This window comes from Mobula hypostoma, chromosome 2 (genome assembly GCF_963921235.1).
Source record: "Mobula hypostoma chromosome 2, sMobHyp1.1, whole genome shotgun sequence".
NCBI lineage: Eukaryota > Metazoa > Chordata > Chondrichthyes > Myliobatiformes > Myliobatidae > Mobula > Mobula hypostoma.
The window spans coordinates 136,237,300-136,263,310 of record NC_086098.1 but is presented as its reverse complement, the minus strand read 5'-3'; positions in this window follow the sequence as shown (position 1 = coordinate 136,263,310).

Below are 26,011 nucleotides of genomic sequence, written 5' to 3'. Positions count from 1 at the left end.
GAAAAATCTTCCTCAAATTCATTCCCTGCTCTCCTCTGTCTAACCTTATGCCCTCTTAGCTTTAGTTACTGGTGCTCTGGGGTAGAGACTCAAAACCAAAGTAGCTCACAATGTGCTATTATTGCCAACATACAGATCCGTGAAGCTGCCTTTCCACAAATGCCACCCACTTTGGATGCCACCAGCTCAGTGGTTAACTTAGACTTGGATTAATAATCTGGAGACACAAATTCATATCCATCCATGGCAGCTTTATAATTTAAATTTTACTAAATGAGCTATTTTTCCAATTAACAAAGAAGAAAGGGATCAACATTGGGAAGTGTAAATCAACAAAAAAGGATTCTGGAAATATGACAAAAATATAGAAAATATTGGAATTACTCACAGGTTAGGCATCATCTAATGAGAGAGAAACAAGGGGAATGTTTCAGATCATTAACAAAATATCTGTTTTCACGAAAGGTGACAGAGCTAAGATGTTCAAGTTTGCTCCTCTTTCCACAGATGCTGCATGACCTGCTGGCTGTTTGCAGCATTTTATGCTTAACTTCCAGCACCTGTAGGTTTTTGGATTATCATCGGACTGTGCTGAGTGGGATGCTTTGAGGTGGTGTTTCTACACTTGTCCGTGGGCTTGGACTAGGAGTTCCCAATACTTTTAATGCCATGGACCCCTACCATTTACCGAGGGATCTATAGACCCCAGACTGGGAACCCTTGGCTTAGTCCATTTCTGACAGCTGCCAATATCCTGTATATCCCACAATCAAACACTTTGCCAGGGTCATTTTCTTGGTTCTTTTGTGGGCTAACCATTGGAGAAGGAGCCAGATTAGGTTGGCGGGTATTGGTGGTGCCTATTGGTTGTCAATGGTTCACAGAATGGAGGGTGTCCACAGACTTGCCTCCCGGACTGGACACTCCTGTGAGAAAGCAAATGAGGGAATTCCTGCAAAAAGCGAGATGCTTAATAAAATGCCAACCCTTGCTCCCCTTTCATCAGCTTGCAGTCAAGAAGAAGCATAAATGTGAGGGCTCTCCTGGTTTGTTCAGGGCAGTGAACAGTTGAACAGTTTCCTCAGCTTCCAGACTGACGTTTTAGTCTGTAATGAGTTCACTGCTAAGACGGCAGTGTTTGACGCAGAGGTGTAACCCAGGAGGGCGCAGTCAGCTCAGGTTCCATTGTAGCTCTGCAGTAAGTGTGAATGTCTGCATGGGGTATCAGCTTTATTAATGATGCTTTCCCCTGGCCTGATGCTCATGTACTAAATCTGATCTCGCAGAAAGTGTCCAGTGGTCGTGCAGCTGTTAATGAGCCAGTAAGAGAGCATTTCTTCCAGGACTTGTAGAGTTATTAGCTGTGGTCTACCGGGTAGCACACTCATCTCTGAATTAGGAGACAATGGGTTCAAGTCTTATTCCTAACACTTGCACCTGAAGTATACAGTCTGCTGATGCACTAATCTGGTACCTACAGGGAGTGCCACACTGTTGGGAGAGCTGCCAACTAGAGCCAGGTTAAGTAGAGCAAGTATGAGTGGGGAGTATCTGGGAAATATTGATCATAATGTTTTAAATTGTTACTGGAAAAAGATATAGGCCAATCCAAGTGTTGCATTGGAGAAGGACACACTTCACTGAAATGTGAAAAGTTCTGGCTTGAGCAATTGGAACCTAAGGTTGGCATACTACTGTTAAACAATAGGTAAAATTCAATGTGACAAAGTTTTGCTGTAGTCTAGGCACAGAGAGAGGAGGTGTGGAAACTAAAGAAAGAGCTGTACAGATGCTTTGTCTAAGCCAACCTTATGTCCTCTTCTGAGGATACATTCATGCCTGGGTGCCCCCGCAGAAGGAGTGTGTGGTGTCCTTTCTGCACAGAAGCTGCAGTGCATCCCACACATTATTGTTAATATTGTTGAGATTGTCAATATGTGAAGCAAGTTATAAAATCACCTTTAGAGTTCATTGAATGTACAGCTGAAATGCTTATTATTTCAGTATTTCAGAAAGTTGAGAGTGGAGGAGAATTGAGGGATGAAGGATAACATCCGAAGGAGGGAACTGGCTGAGTGGAGTAGCCACAGATGGTTGGTGGTCTTTTCTTGTTCCATTGACTCTCAGGATCTTATAGAGAACCACAAGCCAGTAACACCTTACAAGGGCACTGGTGTGGGAATCAGTCCTTACCTTCTCTATTTTCTTGGCTGCAACCAGATAGATGGGAAAACACTGGGGCAAAACCCTTTCGACCACAGCTGGAAAAACACAAGTGCTCACCCCTGCCGTGATGAGGATCCAAATGCAGCAAATTTGCAAGTTCCCTGGATGCCATCACTGACAAGAGCCTGTGGACTTGCTAATTGTGGAGCCACTGCTCTCTGTGCTACCGCAGTTCTCAGCCTTGCTGCTGGTTTCCAATCTGCAGTGCCATTATTGTTCATTTTATGCTGCCACCTCACCCAGAAGGGATGCCCAGAGATGAGGGAAACCCGTTGGCAAGCTCCAGAGGAGTGACTGCTTGTAGGGGCTCAACAGACTGTGAAAGTGAGGCCCACGTCTGGCCTCTGTGTGTATCTGTAGTCTTTGGCCGAGACCCCATCCAGCTCATCCTGCCATTGATAGGAGACGACAGTACTTTTGAGACTTCTGATGTGAGATGGTAAACTTATGGTACCTTGTTCTTGCCAAGAACAACCCATGGTCATGAGACCATAATTGCCTACGTTATGTGACAGAGCACATAATGATGATGAGACAGTACAGGACCGGAGCAGGCACTCATCTTTAAATGTCTGTGCTGCCCTTGATGCCAGTTCAAACTAATCCCATCTGCCTGCACATGATCCGTATCCCTCCATTTTGTTCATTAGACCATAGACCATAAGAGATAGGAGCAGAATTAGGCCATCTGGCCCATTGAGTCTGCTCCGCCATTTAATCATGGCTGATCCTGTTTTTTTATCTCCTCCTCAACCTCAGTTCCCAGCCTTCTCCCCGTAATCTTTGATGCTGCGTCCAATCAAGAACCTATCAATCTCTGCCTTAAGTACACCCAACGACCGCTGCATGTGGTAACAAATTCCACAAATTCACCACCCTTTGGTTAAAGAAATTTCTCCGCATCCTTGTCTTGAAAGGGTGCCCTTCTATCATGAGGCTGTGCCCTCTTGTCCGAGACTTTCCCACCATGGGAAACATCCTTTCCACATCTACTCTGTCTGGACCTTTCAACATTCGAAAGGTTTCAATGAAATTCCCCACATCATCCTTCTGAATTCCAGCAAATATAGACCCAGAGCCATCAAATGTTCCTTGTATATGATTCCTCAAATATGATGGCAGAATATAGTATTAATGGTAAGACTCTTGGCAGTGTGGAGGATCAGAGGGATCTTGGGGTCCAAGTCCATAGGACGCTCAAAGCAGCTGCGCAGGTTGACTCTGTGGTTAAGAAGGTATACGGCGTATTGGCCTTAATCAATCGTGGAATTGAATTTAGGAGCTGAGAGGTAATGTTGCAGCTCTATAGGATCCTGGTCAGACCCCACTTGGAGTACTGTGCTCAGTTCTGGTCGCCTCACTACAGGAAGGATGTGGAAGCCATAGAAAAGGTGCAGAGGAAATTTACAAGGATGTTGCCTGGATTGGGGAGCATGCTTTATGAGAATAGGTTGAGTGAACTCGACCTTTTCTCCTTGGAGCGACAGAAGATGAGAGGTGACCTGATAGAGGTGTATAAGATGATGAGAGGCATTGATCATGTGGATAGTCAGAGGCTTTTTCCCAGGGCTGAAATGGTTGCCACAAGAGGACACAGGTTTAAGTTGCTGGGGAGTAGGTACAGAGGAGATGTCAGGGGTAAGTTTTTTACTCAGAGTGGTGAGTGTGTGGAATGGTCTGCCGGCAACGGTGGTGGAGGCGGATATGATAGGGTCTTTTAAGAGACTTTTAGCTAGGTTCATGGAGCTTAGTAAAACAGAGGGCTATAGGTAAGCCTAGTAATTTCTAAGGTAGGGACATGTTCAGCACAACTTTGTGGGCGAAGGGCCTGTATTGTGCTGTAGTTTTTCTGTATTTCTATGTTTCTATGATAACCCTTTCATTCCTGGAATCATCCTTGTGAACCATTCATGTGTCTGTCTCAATGTTTCTTAAGAATTGCTACTGTATCTGCTTCCCCAACTTACCCTGGTAGGGTGTTCCAGGCTTCTACACTGTGTTTAAAAAACAATGTCGCACCATAAACCTCCTTTAAACTTTTCAGCTCTCACATGCCTAAGGACCACCTTTCGTACTTAACACCTCCACATTGTGAAAAAGATTCTGATTATCCACCCTATCTACACCCAGTGACCAGTTCATTAGGTACACCTGCTTGCTAATACACATATCTAATCAGCCAATCATATGGCTGCATCTCAGTGCATAAAAGCATGCAGGCATGGTCAAGAGGTTCAGTTGTCGTTCAGACCAAACTTCAGAATAGGGAAGAAATGTGACCTAAGTGATTTTGACAGTGGCATGAATGTTGGTGCTAGATGGGGTGGTTTAAGTATCTCAGAAACTGCTGATCTCCTGTGATTTTCATGCACAACAGTCTCTAAGACAGTTCCCATCCTGGAGTCCATGGACCTCTCAATTACTGGTAAGGCTCCATGGCATCAAAAAGGTTGGGAACCCCTGATCTAGAGTTTATAGAGAAAGGTGCAAAAGCAAAAAAAAAAACAACCAACCAGTGGCAGATCTGAGGATGAAAACACCTTGTTAAGAGAGAGGTCAGAGGAGAATGTCCAAACTGGTTCAAGCCGACAGTAACTCAAATAACCACACATTACATCAGTGGTGTGCAGAAGAGTATCTCTGAACACACAACATGTCAAACCGTGAAGTGGATGGGCTACAGCAGTAGAAGACCACAAGCCTACACTCATTGGCCACTTTAGGAGGTACCTAATAAAGTGGCCACTGAGCGTATGTCTTTCATAATTTCATATACTTCTACCCTCAGCCTCTGCCTCTCCAGAAAGAAACATTCCAGATTTGTCCACCCTCTCCTTATAGCTAATACTCCACAACCCAGAAAGCATCCCCTCCCCACCTCCACAAAACGCTGTCGTAGGAAAGCAGTGTCCATCATCCGGGACTCTCACCACACAGGACATGCTCTCTTCTCGCTGCTGCCATCAGGGAGGTGGGACAGGAGCCTCAGCTCAGGACTCAGATCACCAGGTTCAGGAACAGTTATTACCACTCAACCATCAGGCTCTTGAACCAAAGGGAATAACTTCATTTGCCCCATTACTGAAATGTTCCCACAATATACGGACTCACTTTCAAGGACTCTTCATCTCACATTCTTGATATGTATTGCTTATTTAGTTATTGTTACTATTTCTTTATTTTTGTCCTTGCACAGTTTTTGTCTTTTTCACACTGGCTGAACTCCCAAATTGGTGCAGTTTTTCAATGATTCTGTTATGGGTAATTTTCAACAGATTTATTGACAATGAATCTCAGGGTTGTATACATTGTCTTTCCAGAAAGAATCATTCCAAACTTGTCCACTCTTTCCTTATAGCTAATACACCACAATCCAGCTAACATCCCTCTCCATCATCGAGCACATCTACACCAGATTTACACACTTCGATTATAATTTGACTATAAACTTTGAAGATCCTGTTGATTCTTTTTTGCGCCCTTTCCAAAGCCGGTCGCGTCCTTCCTGCAACTACACACATTCAGGTTGCTACGGACCTGCACTTTCGCAAAAGAGCATGCAAGACAGAAAAAGTAGCATAAACAAATTCCTGTATTCACACTCCCTCGAATGTCCCTGATGACCTAATGTCAATTGCTCAAGCTGCATTTATGCAGATTTCAGCAATGAATAAAGGATTGAATTCAATAAGCTACTCATTGACATTGAATCCAAGAAGTCAAACAGACATTATATTGGTGATGACATCTTTTTCAAATCAGCAATCAAATTTAATTATTATTCCACTTAACCTGCCTCAAGTAGTTTCTCTTGGTTCCCTTTACCCGTGAATATTTTTGATGTTTCTGGATATTCAACTAAACACCAGCTGGCAAGGTGGGATTTGAAACACTGAAGTTTCTTGGCATGCTCGGACTGGGGACTACAGGTTGATTTTACAAAAATTTACAGATCTCAACAGGGTGGATTCAGGGAGCATGAATTCCCAAGTTAAATATTCTAGTGCCAAGGCTCACAGCAGTAGGCTGTACAGGATGGATAGAGGTGAAACTTCACACAGAGGATGCTGATTTTTGGAATGTGGAGACTCAGGCACTGGGATCACTCCAAACGGGGATCAATTGATAACAGATGAAGGGACAGTAAATGAAATGGAGGTGAGATGGAAAATCAGGTATAATGGTAGATCATTGTGCAATGCCCAGTGGCTGACTCCTGCTCATCTTATTTTCTTATTATTTTAATTTTTTATTTATTATTGAGATACAGCTCAGAATAGACCCTTCCGGCCCTTTGAACCATGCCACCCAGCACCCCCACCGATTTAACCCTAGCCTAATCAGGGGACAAATGACAATGACTAATTAATCTATCAACCAATACTTCTTTAGACTGTGGGAGGAAACCAGAGCACCTGGAGGAAACCCACACGGTCACGGGGGTGAGGCGGACATACAAACTCCTGAGACAGTGCTGGGAATCGAACCTGGCTCGCTGATCCTGTTAAGTCCTGTGCTAATCATGACACTAGCGTACTGTGTATGCAAGTGACCGGGAGCTGATGGAGTGCTCGAGCAACAACGCTCAGGCGGCATGGGGAACAGCAGTGGTGATTTGCGGAAGGAGGGCTGCTCCAGGAGGATGACGAGCCGTTGTGGGAAGGGTTTTGGAATAGCAGTTGCGCGGGGTGTGCGGTTGTTGATCAGGGTAGAGGTGAGTGTGGAGTTGATGGTAGCAGTGACTGGATGTGTGGGGAGCACCGATCTGCGGGGAGGGGTAATGTTTCAGGGGCAGCATCGGTGATCAGACTGAAAAGAATAGAGGTGAGATTTAGGAAACAAGGGGCTTGGGTGGGAAAGTGACCACGATCTCGATCCAGAGGTTCCCAACCTTCTAGGTGTCGTGGACCCCTACCATTAACCGAGAGGTCTGTGGGCCCCAGGCTGGGAACCCTTGGATGGTGCAGGTTCAGTGAGCTGAATAGCCAAGTCTGGCTTCTCCTTGTTGCCCTAGGTGCATGAGGATGATGAGTATTACTGCTTCTGGTGGTTAGCTAAATCAATGTGAAAACCCTGACATGTGGACAGCAGACTCAATGGGCTGAATGGCCTAATTCCCTCCAATGCTTTATGCTCTAGGGTCAGATGGGCTCTTGGTTTTATCAAGTGTTGCAAGCAATGTGATGGGCTGCAGCAATCAGCACTTATCTGATCTGGTAGAATCTGAAATTTAGCCAAATTTATAATAATGATAATTTTATTTAGTTAACACCTTTTCATACATTAAGATGCAGGCTCAAAGTGCTTTGTGTAGATTGTAAAGATAAATCAATATAAAATCATAAGTAAAGAACAACATTATATAGAATTAATGTTATTGAATATACCAAATTATATATGGCATGGTAGTGTAGTGGTTAGCATAATGCTTTACAGTACCAGCGCCCGGGTTCACTTCCCTCCGTTGACCATAAGGAGTTTGTACTTTTTCCCTGCGACATGTGGGTTTTCTCCGGTTGCTCCAGTTCAAAACTATGCCAGTTGCTAGTTTAGTTGGTTGTTGTAAATTGTCCTGTGATTAGACTAGGATTAAATCAGGGGTTGCTGGACAGCACGGCTCGAAGCGCTGGAAGGGTCTATTCCACGCTGTATCTGAATAAATAAATAAATTTAGATTGATAGAATTATTACATTTGTAAAAATATGGACTATTTCTGTCAGGTCATGACCTGGGGCACAGAAACAAGCAACTTGGGTCAATTGGTCCATATCAGTGATTTTGTTCCTCTTCCATCCATTTAACCACAACCCTTCCATCTATCTGTGTAAACTCTTCCCTCCTGGGTACCTACTAGCTTCCCTTTAACCACCCCTGAGCTGCGGCCTCAGCTACTCCCTATTGCAGCAAACACCACCTTCAGACCCGTTCTCTACACGTGAGCATGATAGGAGCAGCAGTCAGCCATCAGGCCTTCAAACCTGCATCAACCAGCAATACAATCAAGGCTGGTCTATGCTGGACTCAACTCCTCTCCAGTGCCGCACACACACAAAATACTGGAGGAATTCAGCTGGTCAGGCGGCACCTGTGGAGAGGAATGAACAGTCAATGTTTTGGGCCGAAATCCTTCACCAGGACTGGAAAGGAAGGGACAGGAAGCCAGAATAAGAAGGTGAGGAGAGGGGAAGGAGTACAAGCTGGCAGGCGATTGGTGAAACCACGTGAGGGTGGTTGGGGTGATATAAGAAGCTGTGATTTGATAGGTGGAAGAGGTAAAGGAATGACGAAGAAGGAATCTGATGGGACAGGACAGTGGACCATAGGAGAAAGGAAAGGAGGAGGGACACCAGAGAAAGGTGATGGGCAGGTGAGGTGAAGGGGTAAGAGGAGAGCCAAGATAGGAAAAGGAAAAAGAGAGTTGGTGGGGGTGGGGGAAGAAAGCCTTCTGTGCCATTTCTCCAAACCCTTCTGTTTGTTAATCTATTAGAGATTTATCCAGCTCCACTTTAAATTATCCCACCATCAGCTAGAGGAGAGAACTTCCTGGTAAAGTTTTTCCAAATTCCTTATCAGATTTATTTACGAGTGCTTATTCATGTCCAATAGTTTTGATCTCCTTAAGGAGTAAAATCATCTCTATCTAGCTCATCACAATTTAAAGACCTCTGTCCGGTCATCCCTTGCAATCCCCTCCCTCCACACCTCCCTCATCATCCCTGCCCCTACTCCCATCCCCTTCTTCTGGAGAAAAGAGCCAAGCACATTCAAGCTTCTGCAATACAGATAAACTCACATTTGTAGAGGAACAACACTTACACTTTGCTGCATACTTTTTGAAATAGGTAATAAAACTGGACAAGTGAGGTTAACCAAGGCTCATTAGCTCATGGAATTATACCAAGAAAAAGACTCTCAGTAGCATTGGAGAGGCGTGGGCCTGCACTGTTCTGTACCCACCAGGGAGGCCAATAAATAGCTAGTAAATCATCAGGATAGATTGTAAAGGGAAATTGCTAGAGCTGAGGTTGAAAGGCACAGAGTCAATACAGAAATTGGAAAAAAAATCTATGGAAATAATTAGAACAGAAATGAGAAAATGCCTTCAGATCAGCCCATGAGTTCAGCGAAGAGTGGACTTAAGGTCCAAAATATGCAGGATTCAGTTTCCAGAGTTTATCTGGACCTGTTAATGTTTGATATTCTAAGAATGTTCCAATGGTTTCTGACACTTACTGTAAAATTAGAAGGCTCCCTTCTGTAAACAGGACCTCCCAGTGAACATTCTGCAAAACTGACATCCCACACCTTCTCTGAACTAGTAAACAATGGATATCTACCCACTACTTCCTCACAACCCAACACCCTGATAGTCCCATCTCCACACCGCAATCTACTAGTAGGATTGAAACTGTAGATGCAGTGAGATAAGTGGCATTAATAACGCAATGGAAATGAAGATAGAGAATATGATATTTAAGTGGCAGATTATACACATCCAACGCTAGGACACAGTCTTTACTGCCAATGTAATATATTGTGACAACCAGCATAGCCATGGTGTTACTGTAATCAATCATGCTGCTGTTTCTTTACTCTGAGTTGGTGGAAGAAATAGATGGGAGTTGAGGAATTAATCCCTTCGGCCCATCTAGTAGATACCAGCCTGGTTTTCTGCCTAGTTCTATCTACCTTGTATGTAAAACAGAGCACTTCATCCTTGTAACTGCCCAAACTTCTCTTAATTGTTATAATTGAACCCACATTCACCATTTGCGCTGGCAGCTTGTTCCGCTCTCATACTACCTTCTGAGTGAGGATGTTTTCCCTCAGATTCCTCATCAATATTTCACCTTTTACCCTAAGCCTATGGTCATCGTGTAAAGAGCAAAGGTAGTTTGCAGCTCAGTGCCTGGAAGCAGAGGCAGAGATTCTCACTGGAACGTGAGCTGGTGTGGACCATGCAGCCTCTTGTGTCTGCTCCACCACCCAATGAGAGTTTTGCTGACCTTTTCTAACAACAGCACGTTCCTGCAATACCCCCCGATTCCTTTAGTATCGGAGCATATATTAAACTGGCATGGTAGAGCCATGCGCCAGCGATCTGCGATCGATGTTCAATTCCCACTGCTCTACGTAAGGAGTTTGTACGTTTCTCCTGTGACCATGTGGGTTTCCGCCCGGTGCTCTGGTTTCCTCCCACAGTCCAAAGACAGACAGACTAGGGCTAGTTAAGTCATGGGCAAGCTAATCCCCAGCACACCCTCAGATTGTGTTGGTTGCTGATGCAAACGAAGCATTTCACGGTACGTTTCGACGTACTTGTGACAAATACAGCTAGTCTTTATAACCTTCACACACAAAGTCCTTATCATAGTTGGAATATACTTGATGAGTCATCACCTGCAGGGCTATGGAACAAGAGTAAGGGAGTAGGAGTGACCTATGTCACTCCAATATTTGGCAACCATGGGCAAGATGGGCTGAACAAACTTGAGAGACCGCAAAGAAAATTCACAAGGATTTTGCCAGGGCTGGAGGACTTGAGTTATAAAGAGAGACTGGATAGAAAAGGGGTTGTTTTCCGTGAAGTGAAGGAGACCACATAGAGGCCTATAAAATCATGAGGGGCATAGGGAAGATCATGTCTTTCCCCCCGTATAAGGGAGCCTACGACTAGGAAGCATTGGCTTAAGGTGAAAGGGGAAAGACATAGGGTGGTGGGTATATGGAACGACCTGCCAGTGGAAGTGGTAGAAGTGGGAACAGTAATGAAATTTAAGAGAAATACGGCAGGGGCATGGATAGAAAAGGGAAATGGGCAAAACACGGGCAAGTGGGGACCAGCCCAGGATGGCACCTTGGTCAGCGTGGACCACTTAGAACCAAGGATCTCTGCTTTCTTGCTGTCTGACTCCATGGTGCCATCACCTCCTCCAGTGCCTTAAATTTTCACGCTGTCACTGAAGTGCCACCGATTCTACAGAGATAATATTGCTATTCTACAAACGTTACTGTTCTGCTACGGTTTCCATAGAGATATTATAATAGTCCAACCCTCACTGTAGAGCTGCTGTTGTCATAGTCCTAATACTAAAATAGAGTATTGTTGCAGTTACTATGGTGCTGACATTTTTACTATTAAAATATGATTATCTTTACTTAGGTGATAGTGTTTACTTTTTATTTGTTGGAGGAGTGTGGGTGTCACAGTCAACGCTACTATTTGTTTTCCAACACTAATCAGCTCTGAATTCATGAGGCAGCAGAAAGACCCATTTTGACCAAATACGGATTGTGAATGTGCTTTCCTCAAGGTCATTTGCCCATCAGGTTGGTTTTGCAACAGGGTCATAGTTCCTGGACGTTACAGAGACCTGCATTCTTAGTCTGAGCATTTTTTTACATTCAATTGAAATTCCCCCCCCCCCCCACAGTTTCCACTGATGAGAACTGAACTTGTGTGTCAGAGTCAAGGACTTAAGACACACAGAAACGGGCTCTTCAATCCATCACACCCTTCCCGACCTTCATTGACCATCTGGACTTGCCTGCATTTGGACCACGTCCCAGGGATGCAAGAGACTGCAGATGCCAGAATTTGGAGCAACAAACAACCTGACAGAGAAACTCCTCAGACCAAGCAGGAGGGAGGGGTGGTGTGGGGAGGCAGAAAGGGGAAAGAATTGTACATGCTTTGGGTTGAAACCATGCACCAGAAGTTTATTAAGTACATGTATGGCAGGGGTATATATAGAGGGCTATGGTCCAGGTGCAGGTCAATGGGACTAAGTAGAATAATAGTATAGCATGGATTAGATGGGCCAAAGGGTCTGTTTCTGTGCTGTAGTGCTCTATGATCTTATGGCTCCCGGTTTCAATGCAAAATGCCAACAATTCCTTTTCTCCCCACAGATCTGAGCTTGTTGCTCCTTCTATGTCTTGCCTAGTTTAGTGACTGTCTAAATTTCTCTTTGTCTTTGTAATTGTATTGGATTCCACTGCCTCCTCTGGAAGCGCGTTCAAATATCAACCAATCTGTGTCAAATATTTATCCTACTAATCCCTTTTCAAACTCCTTCCTCTCACCTTAAAGCTATGGCCCCTTGCTTTTGATCTTGACGTCAATAACTCACAACTTTGGCCACTAGTCCAGTGACCTCATCGGCTTACGCCACCATGCCGACTTACTGCAGTGGTAATGGAAACAGCTCAGTTGTTTAATAGTAAATCTCCTGATAATTAGAAATGTAGTCATTACTACAGAAGGCAGAGAATTTTCTGGATTTTCCCACCGTCTGAACAAAGGTGTGAGAAAGTGGAGAGACAGCATTTTCTCTAGGGAGAACCAATCCTTAACTGTTAGCATTGTTAATGTGAGAAAACAACTGAAGCTCACTCCTACAGATGCAGAATCTCTCTTCCTCTTCTGCAAACAGAAATTTTGCCACAGTTTTACGCCCGATTTTCTGCCACTCGTACCTCAAGACTTGAGAATTTCCTCTGTCCTTTGGCATACTGCGTTGGCTTATTGCTGCGTGGCCCGAGTGACCAAGAGCTCCTGGCTACCTGGAAGGCAAAAAGCACAATGGTGGGGTCTTGGTGAGGGGACCTGGGGGGGAGGGGTGAAAACAAGAGGCATTGGATGATGCACCCATACTAAACAGTTGGGTGCCTATTGAATATTCTGAAGTCCTGGTCTAAAGACATTTATAATGCTGTGATTTAAAGGGACAAATTCAAGAAGTGGCTCTCCCAACAGTGCAGGGCTTTCTCAGGGCAAATAGTCATAGTCATAGTCATAGTCATACTTTATTGATCCCAGGGGAAACTGGTTTTCATTACAGTTTCACCACAAATAATAAATAGTAATAAACCATAAATAGTTAAATAGTAATACGTAAATTATGCCAGGATATAAGTCCAGGACCAGCCTATTGGCTCAGGGTGTCTGACCCTCCAAGGGAGGAGTTGTAAAGTTTGATGGCCACAGGCAGGAATGACTTCCTATGATGCTCTGTGTTGCATCTCGGTGGAATGAGTCTCTGGCTGAATGTACTCCTGTGCCCACCCAGTACATTATGTAGTGGATGGGAGACATTGTCCAAGATGGTATGCAACTTGGACAGCATCCTCTTTTCAGACATCACCGTCAGAGTGTCCAGTTCCATCCCCACAACATCACTGGCCTTACGAATGAGTTTGTTAATTCTTTTGGTGTCTGCTACCCTCAGCCTGCTGTCCCAGCACACAACAGCAAACATGATAGCACTGGCTACCACAGACTCATAGAACATCCTCCACCATGTCCACCCTGACCCCCTGGATGGAAACAGGGGTCACTGGTACCTTAGCTCTCCTCAGGTCTACCACCAGCTCCTTAGTCTTTTTCACATTAACCTGCAGATAATTCTGCTCACACCATGTGACAAAGTTTCCTACCGTAACCCTGTACTCAGCCTCATCTCCCTTGCTGATGCATCCAACTATGGCAGAGTCATCAGAAAACTTCTGAAGATGACAAGACTCTGTGCAGTAGTTGAAGTCCGAGGTGTAAATGGTGAAGGGAAAGGGAGACAAGACAGTCCCCTGTGGAGCCCCAGTGCTGCTGATCACTCTGTTGGACGCACAGTGTTGCAAGCACACGTACTGTGGTCTGCCAGTCAGGTAATCAAGAATCCATGATACCAGGGAAGTATCCACCTGCATCACTGTCAGCTTCTCTCCCAGCAGAGCAGGGCGGATGGTGTTGAACGCACTGGAGAAGTCAAAAAACATGACCCTCACAGTGCTTGCTGGCTTGTCCAGGTGGGCATAGACACGGTTCAGCAGGTAGACGATGGCATCTTCAACTCGTAGTCGGGGCTGGTAGGCGAACTGGAGGGGATCTAAGTGTGGCCTGACCATAGGCCGGAGCAGCTCCAGAACAAGTCTCTTCAGGGTCTTCATGATGTGGGAGGTCAATGCCACCAGTCTGTAGTTATTGAGGCCGCTGGGGCGCGGTGTCTTCGGCACAGGGACGAGGCAGGACGTCTTCCACAGCACAGGAACCCTCCAGAGCCTCAGGTTCAGGTTGAATACATGGCAAAGTACGCCACATAGCTGAGGGGCACAGGCTTTGAGCACCCTGGTACTGACACCATCCGGTCCTGCAGCCTTGCTTGGGTTGAGACGTTTCAGCTGTCTTCTCACCTGTTCAGCTGTGAAGCCCACCATGGTGGTTTCGTGTGGGGAAGGGGTATAGTCACGAGAGCAGGGTGGGGGACTGTGAGGAGGGGTAGGAGGGGAGAGTGGAATATGTGTTGGTTGGGGACCGACAACAGATGGCTCATGTGGGGGATGGGTAGGGGCCACAATGTCAAATCTGTTAAAGAACAGGTTAAGTTCGTTGGCCCTATCCATGTGTACCTGCCTTGATTTTTGGGATCAATATCCTTTGATCTCGTGACTCAGATGGAAAATCTGCTACCAGCTGAACCCAGGCTGAAACGTTAGCTTGTTTTCTCATACTCTAAATCAGATTGCTTGCTGTATTGGATGTAATGTTTGGTTTAGCTACGTGATTCATTTGTTTATCTAACTGGACGGTCGTCAGCTGTTGTGTAGTTTCAGAAACTACAGTTATTTATTGCGGGCCGCATGTTCAACCCTGCCGATGGCCATGTATGGTTGGCACTTCCCTGTTTCTGGCTGGACTCGCGAGCTGTTCTCTGGCCAGCTGCTGGACAACTGGACTGTTTAAAGCAGTGTTGAGGGAAACATGGGCTTCCACCTGGCATCTTGTCTCGCTGTCACTTCCAGTCTCCTCTCCTTGCAACAAGAGGATGCGGTTCTTTATGGCTGTGCTTACTTCACACAGAGTCCTGACCATGCACCTCAACCCTTTCACCCTTTCATTTCAGTCGCTTCATGAAACCCAGCTGTAGGCTACCCCTTTAAAGTCTTTCCCGTTGCTAACTTTGAAAATCCTTTTGCACCATGAATAACTCAGCTTAGATGTCAGCAGTGCATGCAATAAACGTTCATCATGCTGAGTATTTCCTTTTATGGCCGTCCATTGTGGAATCTCCATCATCCTCTGCTTTCCCCTCTGTCTAATATACCTTCAGATTTTATATTTATCTTCGTTATTTAAGTAAAAAACAAGTATGCTGGGGGGGGGGGGCGTGGATAGGGAGGTGAAGAGTTGGTCTAAGCCTTGCATTCATATCTTATTTCCTTCCCCAGAATCACTCTTGTGAGTTCTTTGTGATGGCGGCCGACTTGCACAAAATTCTGTATTTGAGTGCCTGGATCTTCCTGTTCAACCAGTGCCGATTTCTACCGTGTCAGTAACAAGGAATGTCAATGAGGGTTGAATGTTTGATGTTATATATGCTGTGTTTTAGAACAATTTTCAGAAATACAACATTGCCTATAAACCACACACAAAAAAATAAAGCCTCAGGACATGTGACATGTCCGGCACCTCCGCTCCGTCTGCCAGAACAGACAGGATCTCCCAGTAGCCACCCACTTCAGCTGCTTCCCCACTCCCATTCAGATATGTCCATACATGGCCTCTTTTACTGCCATGATGAGGCTAAACTCAAGTTGGAGGAGCAACACCTCATATACCGTCTAGGTAGTCTCCAGCCCCTTGGTATGAACATAGAATTCTCCAACTTCCGGTAATTCCCTCCCCCTCCCTTCCCTTATCCCTATGTCACTCTGCCCCCTCCCCCAGCTGCCTATCACCTCCCTCATGGTTCCACCTCCTTCTACTACCCATTGTGTTTTCCCCTATTCCTTCTTCACCTTTCCTGCCTATCACCTCCCTGCCTCCCTTCCCCCACCCCTTTATCTTTCCCCTGACTGGTTTTTCACCTGGAACCTACCAGCCTTCTCCTTCCCACCTCCCCCCACCTTCTTTATAGGGCCTCTGCCCCTTCCCTCTTCAGTCCTGACGAAGGGTTCCGGCCCGAAACGTCGACTGATCTTTTCCACGGATGCTGCCTGACCTGCTGAGTTCCTCCAGCGTGTTGTGAGTGTTGATGTGACCATAGATGCTGGAATCTGGAGTAACACAAAAAGGCTGGTGGAACTCAGCAAGTCAGGCAGCAGGTACGGGAGGAAATGGACAATTGACATTTTGGGTCGCGACCCTCCCCTTGAGCTAAATACTTACCTTTATTGGCTGCTGTGTGGAATATAAGAGCCGAGAGGTCATGCTTGCTGGAAAAATCTGAAACACCAGTGGAATCACTGCTAACGTACTGTGTATGTTTCCGGTCATTACAAAATAGTAAAGTTAGCTCTCGGTGTAGAGATTTACAACAGGGTTGGAGAATCGTGGATATCTTAGGAAGACTCTCTGGCTGAAGTTGTTTTTGTTGAAATAAATGAGATTGAGGGCAGATTTACTGTATAATTTTTATTTTATTTAGAGATACGGTATCCTTCAAGTCTGGCTGGCCAGCAACCCATCTATTTAGGGGAGGGAACGTCGACTCAGACCATGAGAGGCCTGCGTCGGGCATTTTCATGCCTTACAAGGTGCAGATTGGAAGTCTGTGGGGTGCCACTCCTCACACAGACACTAGAGCATTGTGTGGTTAAGTGCCTTGCTCAAGGACACAAACACGCTGCCACAGCTGAGGCTCGAACTAGCGACCTTCAGATCTCTGGACGAACACCTTAACCACTTGGCCACATGCCTAACCCATCTATTTAACCCTAGCCTAATCACGGGACAGTTACAATGACCAATTAACATAAGAACCGATTCTTCTTGGACTGTGGGAGGATACCGGAGCAGCTGGAGAAAACCCACGACCTCCACGGGGAGGACATATAGACTCTCACAGATGACATCAGAATTGAACTCCAAACTCTGACACTCCGAGCTGTAATAGCATTGCGCTAACTGCTACGCTACCATATAAAATTTAATATATTGCATCGAATTGACTTTACTACTTACATCCTTCATATACATGAGTAAAAATCTTTACGTTATGTCTCCGTTCAAACGTGCAATGTGCAATTATAGTAATTTATAAAAAGTTTTAGGTACAACAGGATAGTCAATGGTGGAAGAAGCTGTCCCAGAGCCTGTTAGTTCTGGCTTTTATGCTGTGGTACAATTTCCAGGATGGTAGCAGCTGGGACAGTTTGTGGTTGGGGTGACTCAGGTCCCCAATGATCCTTCGGGCCCTTTTTACACACCTGTCTTTGTAAATGTCCTGCATAGTGGGAAGTTCACATCTACAGATCCGCACCACTCTCTGCAGAGTCCTGCGATTGAGGGAGGTACAGTTCCCATACCAGGCAGTGATGCAGCCAGTCAGGATGCTCTCAATTGTGCCCCCGTAGAAAGTTCTTAGGATTTGGGGGGGACCATACCAAACTTCTTCAACTGTCTGAGGTGCAAGAGGCGCTGTTGTGCCTTTTTCACCACACAGCCGGTATGTACAGACCACGTGAGATCCTTGGTGAGTTAATGCCGAGGAACTTAAAGCTGTTCACCCTCTCAACCCCAGATCCATTGATGTCAATAGTGGTTAGCCCGTCTCCATTCCTCCTGTAGTCCACAACCAGCTTGTTTTTGCGAAGTTGGGGGAGAGGTTGTTTTCTTGACACCACTGTGTCAGGGTGATGACTTCCTCTCTGTAGGCTGCCTCATTATTATTTGAGATTAGGCCAATCAGTATAGTGTCGTCAGCAAATTTAATTAGCAGTTTGGAGCTGTAGGTGGTGATACAGTCATGGGTATACAGAGAGTAAGGAGGGGGTTTAGTACGCAGCCCTGAGGGGCACCTGTGTTGAGGGTCAGAGGGGCAGAGGTGAGGGAGCTCACTCTTACCACCTGCTGGTGATCTGACAGAATATCAAATAAGACTGAATATTAATTACCAAATAAGGTTTGGACAGACCTCAATAAATCAAACAGTAAAGAGCCATTTCTCTTAGCAGTGACATCATTAATGGGGAGGGAATGAAACGGGGAGCAGAAAGAAGATGTAAGTTAATTGAGCGGTGGGAAAAGATCGATCAGTACTCCTCCACTTACCCTGATGAGTAACCAACTAAACAGGCCTGGTCATTTCTTGTATGGGGATCACCAGTGGTGCTGCTTGCCTGCCTGGAGAAGTGAATGAACGGAGAAATATCCCAGTCTCACTTCATGTACGGAAAGATGTTGAATAGTGGAGTTCTGGAACTCACTGCCAGAAAGAGAAGTGGCTGTCACTTTCAGGGGATATCTGAAAGATCATTTGGGGAGATGGTATGAGGGGAAAAAAATCTGGCCTGGTTATGGACAGAACAGCTTCCTTCTTTGGCTAGAAAGTTCAGTGGTAAATTGGGTTTTAAAATGACTCAGGGTCCTGTCGCCCTGTCATTCATCAAAGTGACAGCAAAAAGAAGACAAGCCAAATGGCTATGCTATGTCATTGTGTGATAGAAGGAATGTTTACTGTTTGAAAAAACCTTGAAGCAGTCCCAATTGTACCTGTTATTAGCTTGAGTGTAATGGTCATTGAATACTCCCTGCCATGTCTGATGGTTTGAAGGTAGTTCATCAGCCCCACTATTGCTACACTATTGTCTGGTGACTTGAGCACAAAACTTACCCTTTAAGCAACATCCCTCCTTTATACATCGAAAATCTACAAATATTACTGAAAGGACCCACGCTCTAGAGTTGATCAAAGCAGATACACTCAGAGTTCCCATGCAGCTGTTGTAAGCTTAGCCGTTGATTGGTGAGTGTCCCAAAGAAGTGGCTGTTACTATGCGGGTCTCCACTAAGTTAAACTTAATTATAGTCATGCAACACAGAAACAGACCCATCCGTCCATCTGGTTGATGGAAACCAAAATTCTCACCTAAGCTAATCCCATTTGCGCACATTTAGCTCATATCCTACTAAACCTTTACTATCTATGTACCTGTGCAGGTATGTTTTTTTTACAGGCATCCGTTAGTCTCGTGAGCCCATGGATTTGCGCCTTGGAAGGTTTCCAGGGCGCAGGCCTGGGCAAGGTTGTATGGAAGACTGGCAGTTGCCCTTGTTGCAAGACTCCCCTCTCCACGCCACCGATGTTGTCCAATGGGAAGGGCATTAGGACCCATACAGCTTGGCACCGGTGTCGTCGCAGAGCACTGTGTGGTTAAGTGCCTTGCTCAAGGACACAACATGCTGCCTCGCCCAAGGCTCGAACTCACGACCTTCAAATCACTAGACGAATGCCTTAACCACTTGGCCATGTGCCAACACATCTTTTAAATGGTGTTAATGTACCTGCCTCAACTACTTCCTCAGGAAGCTCATTTCACATACTGACCATCCTCTGAGTGAAAAAGCTGCTCATCAGGTTCCTATTAAACCTCTCCCCACTTACCTTAACCCTATGCCCTCCAGTTTTTGATTCTCCAACTCGGAGAACCAGACTATGCACATTCATCGTATCTGTGCTCCTCATAAGCCTATACAAGTGGCTAACATCATTCCTTATTCTCCCACACTTCTCCCTGTGACGGCATGGGTTTCCTCTGGGTGCTCCGGTTTCCTCCCATATTAGCAGGGTAATTGGTCATTGTAAATTTTCCTGTGTTTAGGCTAGGGTTAAATAGAGAGGGGTTGCTGAACGGAATGGCTCGAAGTGTCGGAAGGGCATATTCTGAGCTGTATCTCAATAAAATAAAATAATTAGATAAAATAGCAGGGCAACCAAAACTGAACACAAGTGTGACCACAGCAGTGTTTTATACAGTTGTAACATAACATGCTAAAATCTCACAAGTGTGCTTGTGAAAATTCCATTTGGTAAGTACCTAAAGCCAAGTCAAGTGATTTGATTCCCTGAGGTGTCACTCCACCTCTGACCTCACTCCTAAAATGCTCTGGTTTTGATGGATATTTTATCTTCTACTAGAAGTGGCACTGGACATACCTTGGTAAAGGAAAATCCGTTTGTATAATTACATTGAAAATGCCTTCCTAATCCTCACTTTTGGGTTGCGACATTTTCATACACCTGCTGAAGCAATTTCCTCAGTTTGTGGTCAACAGATCTGGTGGAAAAGTGAGCAGGGGATGAGCTGAGACTTCTAGCAGCTCAGGAGAGTAACATTAAGACTCAGTAAATGGAAAGAAAGTGACTTCAGGGGCTGTTCACGCTCAGGATCGTGAAATGGAAACAGTGTGAACAGCTCCCGAAGTTGCTTCGAGTTCCCCATTACCACTAGGCCATCCCTATGACCGAAACCATTCCCAGCAGGGGTTCCCAACGTTTTTCATGCCATGGACTCCTACCATTAACCTGTGGATCCCAGGTTGGGAACTCCTGAATCCCAGTGTGGCCTAGACCATTCTATTCATTATAAGGCCATAAGACCATAAGACATAGGAGCAGAATTATGCCATTTGGCCCATTGAGTCTGCTCTGCCATTTCTTCATGGCTGTTCCAATTTTCCTCTCAGCCGCAATCTCCCACCTTCTCCATATATCCCTTCTTGCCCTGACTGATCAAGAATATATCAACCTCTGCCTTAAATATACATAAAAATGACGGGAGGAGAAGATGGCAGCGAGCCGCGTGTGCGCAGTCCCCCGGTGAAAAATGATATCGTATCTGTTAAATAGGGGCCGTGGACATTTCTGATTTGATGGAGAATGGATGTGAAAGCACAGAGGAACATCTGGAGAAATTTCTGAAACACCCTTCCACTGCTGTCGTTACTGTGTGGTCGGGAATCTTTCGGAGGGTAGGCCTCAAAATCCCCGGCCTTGCCTGCTTTTGGCGACCGAGAAGGAGGTTGAATCGTTCGGACAGAGATGGCGCTCAGTACTTGGTATCGGAGAGCTGATCAGAGCTCGAAGTTTTCGGATGACTCAGAGCTGGATTGTGGTTGGTATTGCAGGGAGAGTTTTTCTTCCTTCTCCCGTCTGTGTGAGATGTGGGACATTTGAGAAACTTTGAACTTTACTGTGCTCATGGACTTCTTCATCAAGTTATTGTATATCAACTATATGTTATAATTATGTGGTTTTGTCAGTTTTTTCAGTCTTGGTTTGTCCTGTGTTTTATGATATCACACCGGAGGAAATAATGTATCATTTTTTAATGCATGCATTACTAAATGACAATAAAAGAGGACTACTACGTGTCTTCATAATCATCATCATAAGACTTGGCCCCTACAGCTGCCTGTGACAAAGAATTCCACAGATTCACCACACACTGGCTAAAGAAATTCCTCTTCATTTCCATTCTAAAAGACATCCTTCTACTCTGAGGCTGTGTTCTCTAGTCTTAGACTCTCCCACCATCGGAAACATCCTCTCCACATCCACTCTATCAAGGCCTCTCACCATTTGACAGGTTTCAATGAAGTCGCACCTCATTCTTCTGAATTCTAGTGAATACAGGCCCAGAGCCATCAAATGACAAGCCAATCAATCCTGGAATCATTTTCATGAACCTCCTTTGAATTCTCTCTAGTTTCAGCATACCCTTTCTAAGATAAGGTACCTAAACTTGCTTGCAATGCACCAAGCGAGGCCTTGCCAGTGCTTTATAAAGTCTCAACTTTACATCCTTGCTTTTATATTCTCGTCCTCTTGAAATGAATGCTAACATTGCATTTGCTCTCCTCGTCACAGACTTAACCATCAAATTAACTTTTTAGGGAATCCTGCACAAGAACTCCCAAGTCCCTTTGCACCTCAGTTTTTTGTATTTTCCCTCCATCTAGAAAATAGTCAAACTTTTCATTTCTTCCACCAAAGTGCATGGGCCGACACTGTATTCCATCTGCCATTTCTTTTCCCATTCTCCTAATCTGTCTACGTCCTTCTGTAACCTCTCTACTTCCTCAAAGTTATCAGACAGATGTGTCTCAATCTCTTTGAAAATCAGTTCAGAGGTTGAATGTCCTGTGGCATGTGCTCCCCTCCCAAAGCCCTTCCAGCACCTAAAGGAGTCAGCAAAGTAAAGGAATACTCTCTACTGTCTATAAGATGTACTGCAACAACACATAGAGTTCCTAAAGCAGCACCTTCCAGACCCACGACCACTACCATCTAGAACAGCGGTCCCCAACCACCGGTACCGGGCCGCGAGGGAACGATATGATTGGGCGATATGAGCCAGCTGCACCTTTCCTCATTCCCTGTCACGCCCACTGTTGAGCTTGAACGCACGCGAGGTCATTACCTACCTGCACGTCATCCATGTCAGCGCAGGAAGGAGATCAACTCCCCGAGCTTGCAAATGACCGCGGGCTGAAAAGTATGTTTGACATAACATCTCTGCCGGCATTCTGGATCAAAGTCAAGGCTAAATATCCTGAAATAACCATGAAAGCACTGAAAACCGTTGCTTCCATTTCCAACATTTTTCTGCGAAGCGGAGTTTTCTGTAATAAATGCAACGAAAACTAAATTGCGGAACGGACTGGACATTAGGAACCCCCTTCGAGTATTGCTGTCTCCCATCACCCCTCCATGGGACCATCTTGTTGCAGGAAAACAAGCCCAGGGCTCCCACTGATTCAGCGATATTGGTGTGTTGCAATGATTTTATATGTTCATACAGGGAAAATATGTGTTGTGTGTTTAATATCCAAACGTTAATTAAATGTTATGATACTAGTGACTTATATAACCATATAACAATTACAGCACGGAAACACGCCATCTTGACCCTTCTAGTCCGTGCCAAAGGCTACTCTCATCTAGTCCCACCGACCAGCACTCAGCCCACAACCCTCCATTCCTTTCCTGTCCATATACCCATCCAATTTTTCTTTAAATGATAATATCGAACCTGCTTCTGCCACTTCTCCTGGAAGTTCGTTCAACACTTACTTCAAGCTCCCCTGTCCTCCCCTGATAATTGACTTATCACTATATTCATGAGAGGAAAATATGCGCTGTGTGTTTAATATTAAATTCATTAGATAAACCCTTTTAGAAACGAAATTCAGTGTATTAGCCACTTATCACCTATATTCCATAGACCATAGACCATAGAAACTACAGCACAGAAACAGGCCTTTTGGCCCTTCTTGGCTGTGCCGAACCATTTTCTGCCTAGTCCCACTGACCTGCACACGGACCATATCCCTCCATACACCTCCCATCCATGTATCTGTCTAATTTATTCTTAAATGTTAAAAAAGAACCCGCATTTACCACCTCGTCTGGCAGCTCATTCCATACTCCCACCACTCTCTGTGTGAAGAAGCCCCCCTAATGTTCCTTTTAAACTTTTCCCTCCTCACCCTTAACCTATGTCCTCTGGTTTTTTTCTCCCCTTGCCTCAGTGGAAAAAGCCTGCTTGCATTCACTCTATCTATACCCATCATAATTTTATATACTTCTATCAAATCTCCCCTCATTCTTCTACGCTCCAGGGAATAAAGTCCTAACCTATTCAAGCAGCATCTATAGGAAGAGGCGCAGTCGACGTTTCAGGCCGAGACCCTTCGTCAGGACTAACTGAAGGAAGAATGAGTAAGGGATTTGAAAGCTGGAGGGGGAGGGGGAGATGCAAAATGATAGGAGAAGACAGGAGGGGGAGGGATAGAGCCGAGAGCTGGACAGGTGATAGGCAAAAGGGGATACGAGAGGATCAGGGGACAGGAGGCCTAGGGAGAAAGACGGGGGGGTGACCCAGAGGATGGGCAAGAGGTATATTCAGAGGGACAGAGGGAGAAAAAGGAGAGTGAGAGAAAGAATGTGTGCATAAAAATGAGTAACAGCTGGGGTACGAGGGGGAGGTGGGGCCTAGCGGCAGTTAGAGAAGTCAATGTTCATGCCATCAGGTTGGAGGCTACCCAGACGGAATATAAGGTGTTGTTCCTCCAACCTGAGTGTGGCTTCATCTTTACAGTAGAGGAGGCCGTGGATAGACATGTCAGAATGGGAATGGGATGTGGAATTAAAATGTGTGGCCACTGGGAGATCCTGCTTTCTCTGGCGGACAGAGCGTAGATATTCAACAAAGCGGTTTACTTCTCTAACTTCCGCTAGGCCCCACCTCCCCCTCGTACCCCAGCTGTTACTCATTTTTATGCACACATTCTGTCTCTCACTCTCCTTTTTCTCCCTCTGTCCCTCTGAATATACCTCTTGCCCATCCTCTGGGTCACCCCCCCCACCGTCTTTCTCCCTAGGCCTCCTGTCCCATGATCCTCTCGTATCCCCTTTTGCCTATCACCTGTCCAGCTCTCGGCTCTATCCCTCCCCCTCCTGTCTTCTCCTATCATTTTGCATCTCCCCCTCCCCCTCCAGCTTTCAAATCCCTTACTCACTCTTCCTTCAGTTAGTCCTGACGAAGGGTCTCGGCCTGAAACGTCGACTGCGCCTCTTCCTATAGATGCTGCTTGGCCTGCTGCGTTCACCAGCAACTTTGATGTATGTTGCTTGAATTTCCAGCATCTGCAGAATTCCTGTTGTTTGCTAACCTATTCAACCTTTCTCTGTAACTGAGTATCTCAAGTCCCGGCAACATCCTTGTAAACCTTCTCTGCACGCTTTCAACCTTATTTATATCCTTCCTGTAATTTGGTGACCAAAACTGAACACAATACTCCAGATTCGGCCTCACCAATGTCTTATACAACCTCATCATAACATTCCAGCTCTTATACTCAATACTTTGATTAATAAAGGCCAATGTACCAAAAGCTCTCTTTACAACCCTATCTACCTGTGATGCCACTTTTAGGGAACTTTGTATCTGTATTCCCAAATCCCTCTGTTCCACTGCACTCCTCAGTGCCTTACCATTAACCCTGTATATTCTACCTTGGTTTGTCCTTCCAACGTGCAATACCTCACACTTGTCTGTATTAAACTCCATCTGCCATTTTTCAGCCCATTTTTCCAGCTGGTCCAAGTCCCTCTGCAGGCTCTGAAAACCTTCCTCACTGTCCACTACTCCTCCAATCTTTGTATCATCAGCAAACTTGCTGATCCAATTTACCACATTATCATCCAGATCATTGATATAGATGACAAATAACAATGGACCCAGCACTGATCCCTGTGGCACACCACTAGTCACAGGCCTCCACTTGGAGAAGCAATTCTCTACTACCACTCTTTGGCTTCTTCCATTGAGCCAATGTCTAATCCAATTTACCACCTCTCCATGTATACCTAGCGACTGAATTTTCCTAACTAACCTCCAATGCGGGACCTTGTCAAAGGCCTTTCTGAAGTCCATGTAGACAATATCCACTGCCTTCCCTTCATCCACTTTCCTGGTAACCTCCTCGAAAAACTCCAATAGATTGGTCAAACATGACCTACCACGCACAAAGCCATGTTGACTCTCCCTAATAAGTCCCTGTCTATCCAAATGCTTGTAGATTCTGTCTCTTAGTACTCCCTCCAATACTTACCTACTACCGACGTTAAACTTACTGGCCTATAATTTCCCGGATTACTTTTCGATCCTTTTTTAAACAACGGAACAACATGAGCCACTCTCCAATCTTCCGGTCGTGATTAACACCCCTCCCCCCCCCGCCCCCGTGAACAGAATCGCCAAAAACGATTTGTAGAAAAAAATCAGCACGTACACGCACGCCAAGTCACGCATGCGCACTGGTGCCCGCGCAAGGCTTCATGGTCATGGTAGTCTTTCTCTGGGTAAACACAACGTATTCGACTACTACTCTTGTCCGTTGGCAACCCTACCCCTCCACCCCCCCGTCAGCCGGTCTGCAAGAATATTCTCAATAATAAACCAGTCCGCGGTGCAAAAAAGGTTGGGGACCCCTGATCTAGA